Consider the following 10,465-nt stretch of genomic DNA (forward strand, 5'->3'; position numbering starts at 1 on the left):
TCAAATCACCTCAAAGGATTCTCTAAAATACTTAGGAGTGCACGTTGATTAACTTTCAAAGAGCACTTCAATGCGGTGGGAGAGAAAATCACCAATGTTAATTGAGCATTGAGCACTTACATTGGTGGTCCGAGCGAAGCTACCCGTCCGCTATTGTCCACAGTAACCAGCTTGATAATACTATACGCAGCACCAGTGTGGTACGCATCTAAACGGATCCAACAAAAATATGTATTAGCAGCATACCGACTTGCAGCTATAAGAATAGCTAGTGCTTATCGGACGGAGCCCGATCTGTATAACACTAATATCGAACGACCATCTGAAAACGCCAAGAAAAGAGCAAGTACACAAACAATAGCTAAGTGGCAAGAACGGTGGGAGGCCTCGAGTAAAGGGCGTTGGACCTTCACGTTAGTTTGGGAGCTAGCTCAATGGAATTAGCGGAAGCACGGCGAACTGAGCCAATTTCTCACGCAGATACTGAGTGGACATGGCGGTTTCAAAGAGTGTTTATGGAAGCGTAGGATAGAGGAAGATCCTCTTTGCCCAAGGTGTACCACGGGGTTAGAAAACGCATTCATGTTCCACTGCCCCCGTTTTCACGAGGAAAGACTCACCTTGCATAGAATGCAACGGGAAGGAATGCTGCACTGCAGTGAGAAAAATGGCATTTATAGTGATGCCACGCCTGATGGATGTTGAGAGGGAGAGCAGAGAAATGCGCAGGCGAAGAAGTTGCGATTAAATCGACACTCAGACTCAGAGCAAATAACGGGAACCTGGACGCAGGGAGAACAGTAGGCTCTTAAAAAATGAGAAATATGGAACGCCACCCTGAAGCAATGCGAAAATGGTAAACGTTGGAGACGGTTCCAAAATTATGCCCCAAAAAAAAAAAAAAAGAAAAAAGGTGGAGTTTTGGGATTTATAAACGGAGCGGTCCATATAAGCAAATCCGAAAACAGCACTTAAGGAAACGCTACCCAGCTGCGAGCGTATGCAGTCTGGATAATAAAACTGGTCGTTTGGGAGCGTAATAGAAGAAAAGGATGAGGGTGGCAAGGATAAATCCATAAAAATGATTCCTACTAAAGACTTGGCTACACGGAACATGATAGCATCATATATGCGACATTAGAAACCCGGCATTAGGATATTTACAGGAAGTTTACGAGGTAGGGGAAGAAGATTTAGTCAAAGATAATACAAGCAAAATTTCAAATATCAGCATATAAAGGCTTGCCTTGACGTAGATAATAATCCAACATGATACTTTTGCTACCTCTTTTTAGACTCTCTCTATTTTTATTTCTGGCTTACTCAAAAAAATCATGTTATTCTAAAACGGTAACTTTGTCGCTCTTAAAAATTCTTTTTTGTTGTGAAACTTTCATCTTTATTATGAGTGTTTCTTGATTCGATATTCGATTCAAATAATTTATAAATTTTTTCTTATCGGTTCGTTTTATTTAGTCTTAAGCTGCCCACTTGTTACTTTGGGCTTAATGGTTTCCTCTTAAGTCCTTTAGGCTTGGAGCTGAGCGAGCTAAGACAGGAAACAACCTTCATGAAGATGAAATAAGCGCAGGCTGGATTGTAAAGGAAAAGAATAGTGGTATCATATATGCGCTCTACGACGGGAACAATCGAGCTGTTACTAAATAAAAAAAAAAAAAAAAAATAAATGTAAGGCGCGATAATCTCCGAAGAGATCCAATGCCGCGCTTCTCTTCCAATTTGCGTCGTGCTCCTATTTTTGTCCTAAAATTGCCGGAATGGGACCTACTTGTTTAATGCCGACTCCGAACGGCATCTGCAAGGCAGATGAGTTTTCACTGAGCACTTTTCATGATAGAAATACACTCGGAGTGCTTGCCAAACACTGCCGGGGGTGACCCTGCTAAGAAAAAATTTCTTCTAATTGCAAAAACTTGTTTCTAAAGTTTTTGATGTTGATTTTTCTGGGGAATGAACCCAGGATCTTCGGTATGGTAGGCGGAGCACGCTACCATCACACCATGGCGGCCGTCGAGCTGTTATTGCTGCGCGTCTAATTCCATTATTCAAAGAGGCTAGATTAATAAGAAATTGAGATCTTTAAAAGCAGCTGAGCTAAACGAAGTATAGTGCGATGTCAGAGTTACGAAAGTGGCCACTTAAAACAAGTTTTGGTGAGCGATTTTGGAGACGAAGTCATCAAGTTGACGTCCAATTTTGACTGAGGATAACCTTACCTTTAATATGAGGAAAAGACTTATGACGTACAACGTCCAATATATGCATCTAATACTGTTTTCACACAGAAACTTAATGATATCATTCCACCTGCTAATGAAATCGTAAATTTTGTGCTTCCACACAGAAGTAACTGCTCGATTAGTATGAAGGATGAGACAATCATGGCGGAACGATACAAGGTGGGAGCATGGTGACATACCTACAAAGAAAAAAAATTCCATGTACTTGTAAATTCGATGGACAAATGTCAAAATCGTACTGCGCCAGTAGTTGATGTATCAAATCAAATAAAAAAGGTTATAATCAGCTGTTCGATGCGGCCACCTTGTATCGTTCCGCCATGCAGACAATGACATTTGCTTTGAAAATTAAGAAGCGGAAACGGAAGCGGAACGCTGCCAACAGAGTTGCATTGTGCTTTTGACTTCATTAGGCATTCGATTAGCTACTAATGAAATAATATTAGTAGCTAATCGAATGCATAATGAACTCAAAAGCACAATGCAACTCTGTTGGCAGCTTTCCGCTTCCGTTTCCGCTTATTAGTTTTTCAAAATATCATTGTCTGCATGGCGGAACGATACAAGGTGGCCGCATCGAACAGCTGATTATAACCTTTTTTATTTTATTTGATACATCAACTACCGGCGCAGTACGATTTTGACATTTGTCCATCGAATTTACAAGTAAATGGAATTTTTTTTGTTTGTAGGTATGTCACCATGTTCCCACCTTGTATCGTTCCGCCATGATTGTCTGTTTCATCCTTCATACTAATCGAGCAGTTACTTCTGTGTGAAAGCAAAAAATTTACGATTTCATTAGCAGGTGAAATGAGATCATTAAGTTTCTGTGTGAAAACAGTATTAATGTAGAAAATTGCCTTTATTATTCAATAAGCCGTCTGTGTGAAATTAGTATAACCTTAGTTCAAAATTAGTGCTAAAGCAGTAAAAAAATAGTCATCGAGGTGAACCAGCGGAAGTGGAGTCCGATAAAGCAGACGAAGGTACTAAGTTAATGGTTTTCATGGAGGAAACGAAGTGAGAAAGATCAAGAAAAAGATTCAGATTGATAGCTGTGCTGGAGGCAGTTTAAGTGAACCAAGGACTGTGAAAGTTGCAATTTTTAAGCCTAAATGGTGAATTGAAGTGTAACCAATAAAGCCGCTTCCCATTTCATCCTTAGATAAACGGAGCTTCGACCTCCTATTAACAATTACTAAAAACACAATTTACTTTATTTAATTGGATCATTTTCAATTTTATAATCGCACTTCTGCACTTATGACTTTTATGCAATTATCTGAAGATTTGAGAGTGCATTGGCAGATCTCATAAAACATTTTTGTGTGCCGGTGTTAGTGAGTAAACAAATTTGGTTGGTCTCAAAGACCAATGTCAGTCAGTAAGTTCATTTTATTACCTATACCAAATAAAGGCGACAAATAATCAGGGAAAGAGTGGGAAGAGTTTGATTTCTACGCGTATTTATCGATCTTTGATGAGAAACGAGGTGGTGCGACCGGAATTGATTTATGCGGTGTGAGTCTCTTCGGAAGACCTCTAGAAAGTTTAGATCATTTTATGCGCTGGCACCACTTAACTGAGATTTTCTGTACATCAGCACATACCACACCGGAATTCTGCGTGCCGAAGATACTTAGCAATGCATAACATTTTCTGTAATCTCCTTCAAGACGATCACGATTTTTGACATCACAAACAGAAATTTGAGATCAGTTTTATTGATTTGTCGGCATGACTCACTGAGCCTTTTACTTTTGGACCATATAATCTCTTATTGTATTGTATCGTTTATGACATGCAGGCAGCAAACAAGCAAGGTTTGATGGAACCGACAGTAATGAGAAGGCTAATAAGCTGGCACAAGGAGCTCCTTAGAAACAAGTGAAGCAATAACAGCACAACGAAGCACAATCTAATTAAACGAGTTTCTGGAGCAACTTGGCCAGACGACGTTGATAATAGAAGTCTTCTAAGTAGACCTTTAACTGCCACCTATAATCTTATTTCATATTTTTTTGGAAATGCGCGGCTCTACCTAGAACACGTCTAAGATTAGAAAAAAGTTCGTCCAAGCGGATCGCTCCTCGGCAGTGGTTTGACAAACCTTCTGAATGTATTTCTGCTTAGAAAAGCTTCTCAATGAAGATTCATTTGCCTGCACATGTCGTTCGGAGTCGTCATAGAACATAAAATGACACCCCGTTAATTTGTAGGAAAAATTAAAAAGCAGAACGACGCAAAATGCAGGAGAGGCTCCTTTAATCTCCTCGGCGGTGAGTCGCGCCAAGTATTAAGTTTTTTTTTATATTGTTACGAATATTAGCAACACTAAGGGGTACTGCCATCTCTAAGCCGATACTAAGCTGTGACTGTATGCACATCCATAAATCAATCATGTATCTACATAAACGAATCAATCATTATGTCTACACATATGTACACGCAGCGGAGAAGAGATGCACATGCAGATATCTTATCTGAGATGCTCCCAAAAGTATGTAATTGTAATTGGGCAAGTGTCGCTCACAAATACACGCGCATATGAGAAGCTATATACGTACATCTGTAGTTATATTATATGGCGGTAACTAAGTAAATTCTGGAAGCGCCTAGAACATACCACGAGGAAATCACAGAGTATAAAAGGCAACAACAATGGAGGCGCAATAATCAGTTTTGATTAAGCACGCAATCTGTCGGGCAATAGTAGAGTTATTTATTGTGAAGTACTTTAATAAAGATCATTTTGCATTATTAAATATTGGAGTTATTCAACAGTTTAGTGATTCGAACTTAGCAGAAGGTTGCAAATAAGAGGATTTGCAAGTAAATTCGTTACACTATTTTTTATGAGCGACTCCAACCGATTGTAGAATGTAGGTTTTGACGAGCTCGATGTCATCAAAAGAGCTTGCTATATCTAGCCGATGTAGATTTTATACCACACTCGATATAAAAAAATGAATCTTGGGGTTCCAACATGTATGCAAATACGTTGGCAAAGAAAAAAAAAAACCTTTTATAAGTCTCTCGTCAGGCCAGGTACTAATACATAGCTCGAAATCATCGATGCCGTTGGAGTTTTGGAGATAAAAGTTTTCTCGAAGATGTATTGTCCTGTCCGCGATGCCGATCGCGAGTATCGAAGAAGGTAAATTGATCAACTGTAGGAGCTTTACGCAGGTATGAACGCATTCCCACAAATTAAAGCCCAATTTAGCTCGCTGGCTAGATCATCTTATGCAAATAGTCGAAGACGATCCGCCCAACACCAGTGTTTGGAAGCAGAGTAAGGGTGAGGCCTCCACTAAATTGGTAGAAACAAGTGGATCAAGACTAGATCCCCTTGGTGCTCCGAATAGTACTCAGTTATAGGGACGCGCGGATAGCTGGCTCAAAAAGAATTACCTAGGCAGCAGTTAAGCGCCAAGTAATAATGATTGATAAAGAACTCAAAATAATAAAAATTTCGTACCCAAACGCATTTTCTTGAAATCGTGCACTGTACAGCATTAACTTTCTGTATGCCCAAATAAAAATTCAGTGGTGAACTTACGTACGTGGGTTAATAAAAAAATATTTGTAAAGCTCTTTCAACAGGAAACTGATTTAGGTGCCATCTACTGGCGAATAGCAACGACAGAGCGGAGACAAGAACCAACATTTTGCTGTCACTGTATGCGGCCTGTTTTTGCTTCTGGCACAGTTTGTACGCCACTGCATTCAATGATGAATGAAATTTAGTGTCCTCAGTGAGTACAGGGTGGCGACAAATTTGTTTAACCCCAGCGGCTTGGCTATCAACAAAGATTGTTACGTTGGTGTTGGAGACCGCGCTATCTTGAAGCAGCTTTGCCGCTCTGTCTATGGCATAGACCTCGGCTTGGAATACACTGCATGCGTCAGGAAGTCGGAATGATTGGCTTAGCTGTAGTCCCCAGTATCGAGTACATCCCAGCTCCAGTTCCTTTTTTGATTCCCCTACCTTTGTCTAGGCCTACTTCCCATTCCTCCCTTGAAGGATACCGTATGTTCTGAACCTGGAAGTTCAAAACCACTGTGATGTTGTCTGTTTTGGATGTTAGGTACGTTATTATTCCGTTTAATTGCCCCTTCGTCATATCGTCCAGAATGGTCGCGTATCCGTGCTTAGCTGTTTTCCACATGCTGGATTCTCTTAGTCGTAGAGCTCCTCTAGCGGCTAATCCCTACACGAAGGCTTCCTGAGGTGCGCTCATCACGGCGCCTGACATTCCCAGGCATGTCAGCCTTTGTACCTTCCCGATACTCTGCTGATTACTCGTTTTGTCTAGCGCCTTCCACCAGACTAGAGCTCCATATGTTAGTATCGGTCGAATGACTGTGCTGTACATGCCATGAATGACATGTGGTGCCAGTCCCCAGTTCCGTTCAAAAGCCCTTTTGCAGGCGTAGTATGCTGCTAGAGCTTTCTTTGATCTCATCTCAACGTTCCTTCTCCAACTTAACTTGGAATGGAGTATAATTCCAAGATATTTCGCTTCCGAAGACAGGTTTAACGTTGTGCCATTTAACCTCGGTAAGTTAAAGGAGGGTATCTTTTTCTTTTTGTCGTGAACAGGACAAGTTCGGTTTTTGTTGGGTTTACCCCCAGCCCATTTTGCCCTACCCATTGCGAAATGTCGCAAAGTGCCGATTCCATGAGTTCGCTGATAGTTGGCAAGAATTTGCCTGTGATCAGAATCACTAAGACATCGGCATTTGCAACTACCTTTATTCCTTTTCTCCTACAGATTTCAAGAATTTCATTGACCACCAGTATCCAGAGAAGAGACGATAGCATCCCGCCTTGTGGGGAGGGTGCCTCTGGTGGTCATTTTGCTAATAGAACCGCGTCGCTTTAAGTGGTGCTCATTTCCGGGGCTGGGACTGGGAACGATACTCGGCCTGGGACTGGGACTGCGAATAAAGGGTGGAGAAGAATAAAAAGAACTACAGAGAAGACAAAAGAGGGAAGGAGAAAGAGACTGAGAAAGAGATAGAGTTAGACGAAGATAGAGAGACTTGAATAGATGGGGAAAATATGGAGAGGGAGAAAGGGACACAGATTATGAGAAAGGCAGACGGATGAGTGAATTAAAAGATAAGGAAAATATGGTGAGAGGAGGAGGGTAGAGGAGGAGGGAGAGTAAGAGGTAAAAACTTCGTAAAAGTTATGCATATAGACAAAAGTTAGGGCAGGACAACGTCTGCCGGGTTTGCTTGAAGGTTTTTTTTTATTTTTGTGTAATTCTTTTATTTTCTTTACATAATTTTTGTATCACATTTTAATTTTTATTACACTTTCACATATAAGCTTTAGTGTATCCAATTTGAATTATTTTTCAGCGTCGCCATCACGAACTACTACTATTTTTTGGTTGTTTTGTACGAAGACACAGATTGTTGCCACTAATGTTTGCGATGACCATGATGATGATGAGCATGCGAGCTGGAGGAAAGCAAATCCTTAGAATGACTAGTCGCGAGTTCGGGTAAGCGTCTGTTTGTGTTAGTTATTGTCCTTTAGTGACTGTTTACGACAAAGCACACGCCGAGGAGTAGGAAATTAAAAATGACCGAAATAAAGTTAAAATTTTTTTCACGATTTTCTTGTTACTCGCAAAAAAAAAGTAAACACCACATATGGAGATGACGAAAATGTATGTAAACCAAGCAAAATCTTATGAAAAAAGTTAATAAAAAGTATTAAAAAACTTAAAAATGAAATAAAGAAATAAATTACGAAAATAAATAGAAGAAACTAATTTGGCTTTAAAGTTGACGGCATGCGGCATGACATGGCCGCGCAGGGCAGGAGCAAGAACGCGAATGGACGCAAGGACTTTGTAACACTAAAAAGCTTGAGAGCAGCACATACATTCATGTTTGTTATGTAAAATAATGACAAGAAAAAAGTTGTGGACAATATCCAATTAAGTAAAATAACAAAGAGACTGGGTACTCAGTCGAGTTTGAGTTTTTAATTTATTATATTTTAAATTAGACTAAGGTAGAAGGCTGTTTTGGCCAAATGAGAAGTTTTTTCTACAATTCGTTTAGTATTTTACAATTTAACTTGTTTTTCTAGAAATCAGAGCTTCAAGCCCCGCAATGTTTTATTTTTTGATATGACACATACGCTTATAGCAGTGAATTCGATAGGGAAAGCTTTCTCGAATTTTCTGACCTACGGTAGCACGAAGACAGTGGAAAGCATTGTGTGGATAAGACAAGTGTGATAACTTCTGCATAGACGTCAAAATCACAAATAGAAGCGATCACCTGATTATTAGTTGACTATCGCGGTCTCATTCTGTATCTCTTTATACCACCCGCTGAAGATATGCGGCACTATGCGTCGCCATGTTGAACATACTGACATACTGCATAATGCCAAAACGCTGCCAAAACGCTAAAAGGTAGCCATCTTGAATATCCTGTGCGACAGTTGGCGGATTAGATTACACACTTGTTTTTTCCACAATGGTAGGAAGTTCTCATTGCAATAGGTTAGTCTTTGCTGGTTTAGATCAGTGGTCGGCAAAAATTAAAATGTAAGTGTGTTAGTGAGAGCATGAGCATCCCCGCAGAAAATTAAAGTTAAAGTTGCAACTAGCAGATGGAGTATTTCTTAAAAATAGTTATACCAAAATTTTTCGAAACTTTGATTTTTGATTCCTAAATAGTTTGCAATATAAGTCCCTTTGTTCTTCAAGATGTAGTCGCACATTTTTTGCAGAGCAGAAGCTTAACTATAATAACTTTTTTTTTGGCTCAGGAAAAAGTGTGTCCAGAATGCAATTGCTACAACTTTGTTTTTTTTTTTTAAATAATTAGAAAAGAAATCACATTGATTTGAAAGGTTCATAGCTATAAAATATCCAAAAAGGTAAAAACCCATGATTCAATTACTAGAGGTTTGTTCTTCAATGATGAGAGATCTTTGACACTCCCAAATTGAAAAATCTGGACGGTTTGCTTTTACGAAGTAAGGAAAACGGGGAATAATTCAATCAGTGAAATTGTAGTAGACAAGTATCTTTGGTAGTATATTAGTAGTGATAATAAATTGGTAAATGCCAAAAGTTTTTGGGGAAATAATTCATTTTCTACAAAATATTTCGTGCATAGATAAAGTTATGTTGGTTTGCTCATTCTTTCAGAAATTGTTTGAAGAATGTGGTACGTCAGAATTTTATTCAAAAATGTACTATCTCAAAATTTGTTTTTAAAACTCCCTACATGAACATAAGTTGAATGCATTTTTTCATAAGAGGGAGTTAATGAAAAGCATTGTGAGATGAAGCGTTCTTCAATCTAACTGTAATATAGGGCGGTTTTGTGACAAATCCTGAATTGGGAAATTTTTGAAAAATATTTCGAGATAGCATGATTTTGAACAGGCTGCCGACATGGGGTGTTACGATACCCAGCAGCTGCCGTGAACTGACAAAAACAAAAATAAAAGAAAATGTCTTATTGTCTTAGAACTTTATATTCCTACCTTGACTTTGACAGAAGAGTTAAGGTTTTGTGCGGTCCTGCTACACAGGGAGTATTCACCTTTTTATTCTGAAATTTCGGAAAGTTCTTTTCCGTTAAGTATTCATGAGAGCGTTCCAGATAAGCCGTTAATTTAGAATATTCGGAATACGTTCATTTGATACTACATCACGAGGTCCGAATATGCATAATATTCCAAATATAAACCGATTCTTCAAATTCTTAAATGGGGACGAATGTTTCGTACATACGGATTTAATGGAACAGAATGTCGACTTTTAATACGCGCCCAAAAATATCGAAAGAAGTGTCAAAAGACGCGTATTGACCTCGATAGCAATAATTCGATGGCGGAAATAAAAATTTTAGCTCGTTTAAAAGATATTGACGAAAAACCGAAAAATGACCCCGAGTTGCGTTGCCGGCTTTCGGCCGAGCTTATAAAAAATTACCCTGATCGGTCCATCAATGAGGTGGGATCAAAATTAAATGCGTGCAAAATACCTTTGTACACAACATCTTTTTCAGTGCACAAAAACATTACAACAACCACATGAAAAGTGCCAACTTCAACTGCAAATATCTCCAACAGAGATAAAATTTTTCTTTTCCGCCTTACCATTATTTTTGTCGAGGTGACCTCTCTCGACATTTTTGGGCGCGTATTAGCA

At 39.2% G+C, this 10,465-nt stretch overlaps 1 long non-coding RNA gene across 1 annotated transcript in view; it reads left to right on the plus strand.

Annotated features, from left to right (window-relative positions):
- The window catches only part of LOC137243387 (uncharacterized), a 33,242-nt gene extending 25,228 nt beyond the window's left edge, over positions 1 to 8,014 (plus strand). The window contains exon 4 of the long non-coding RNA XR_010950514.1: positions 7,638 to 8,014. This is a non-coding gene — a long non-coding RNA (uncharacterized lncRNA). The remainder of the gene's footprint in view (positions 1 to 7,637) is intronic.
- The last annotated feature ends 2,451 nt before the right edge of the window (positions 8,015 to 10,465 follow it).

The sequence above is a fragment of the Eurosta solidaginis genome, chromosome 3, assembly GCF_040869045.1.
Source record: "Eurosta solidaginis isolate ZX-2024a chromosome 3, ASM4086904v1, whole genome shotgun sequence".
In the NCBI taxonomy this organism is placed as follows: domain Eukaryota; kingdom Metazoa; phylum Arthropoda; class Insecta; order Diptera; family Tephritidae; genus Eurosta; species Eurosta solidaginis.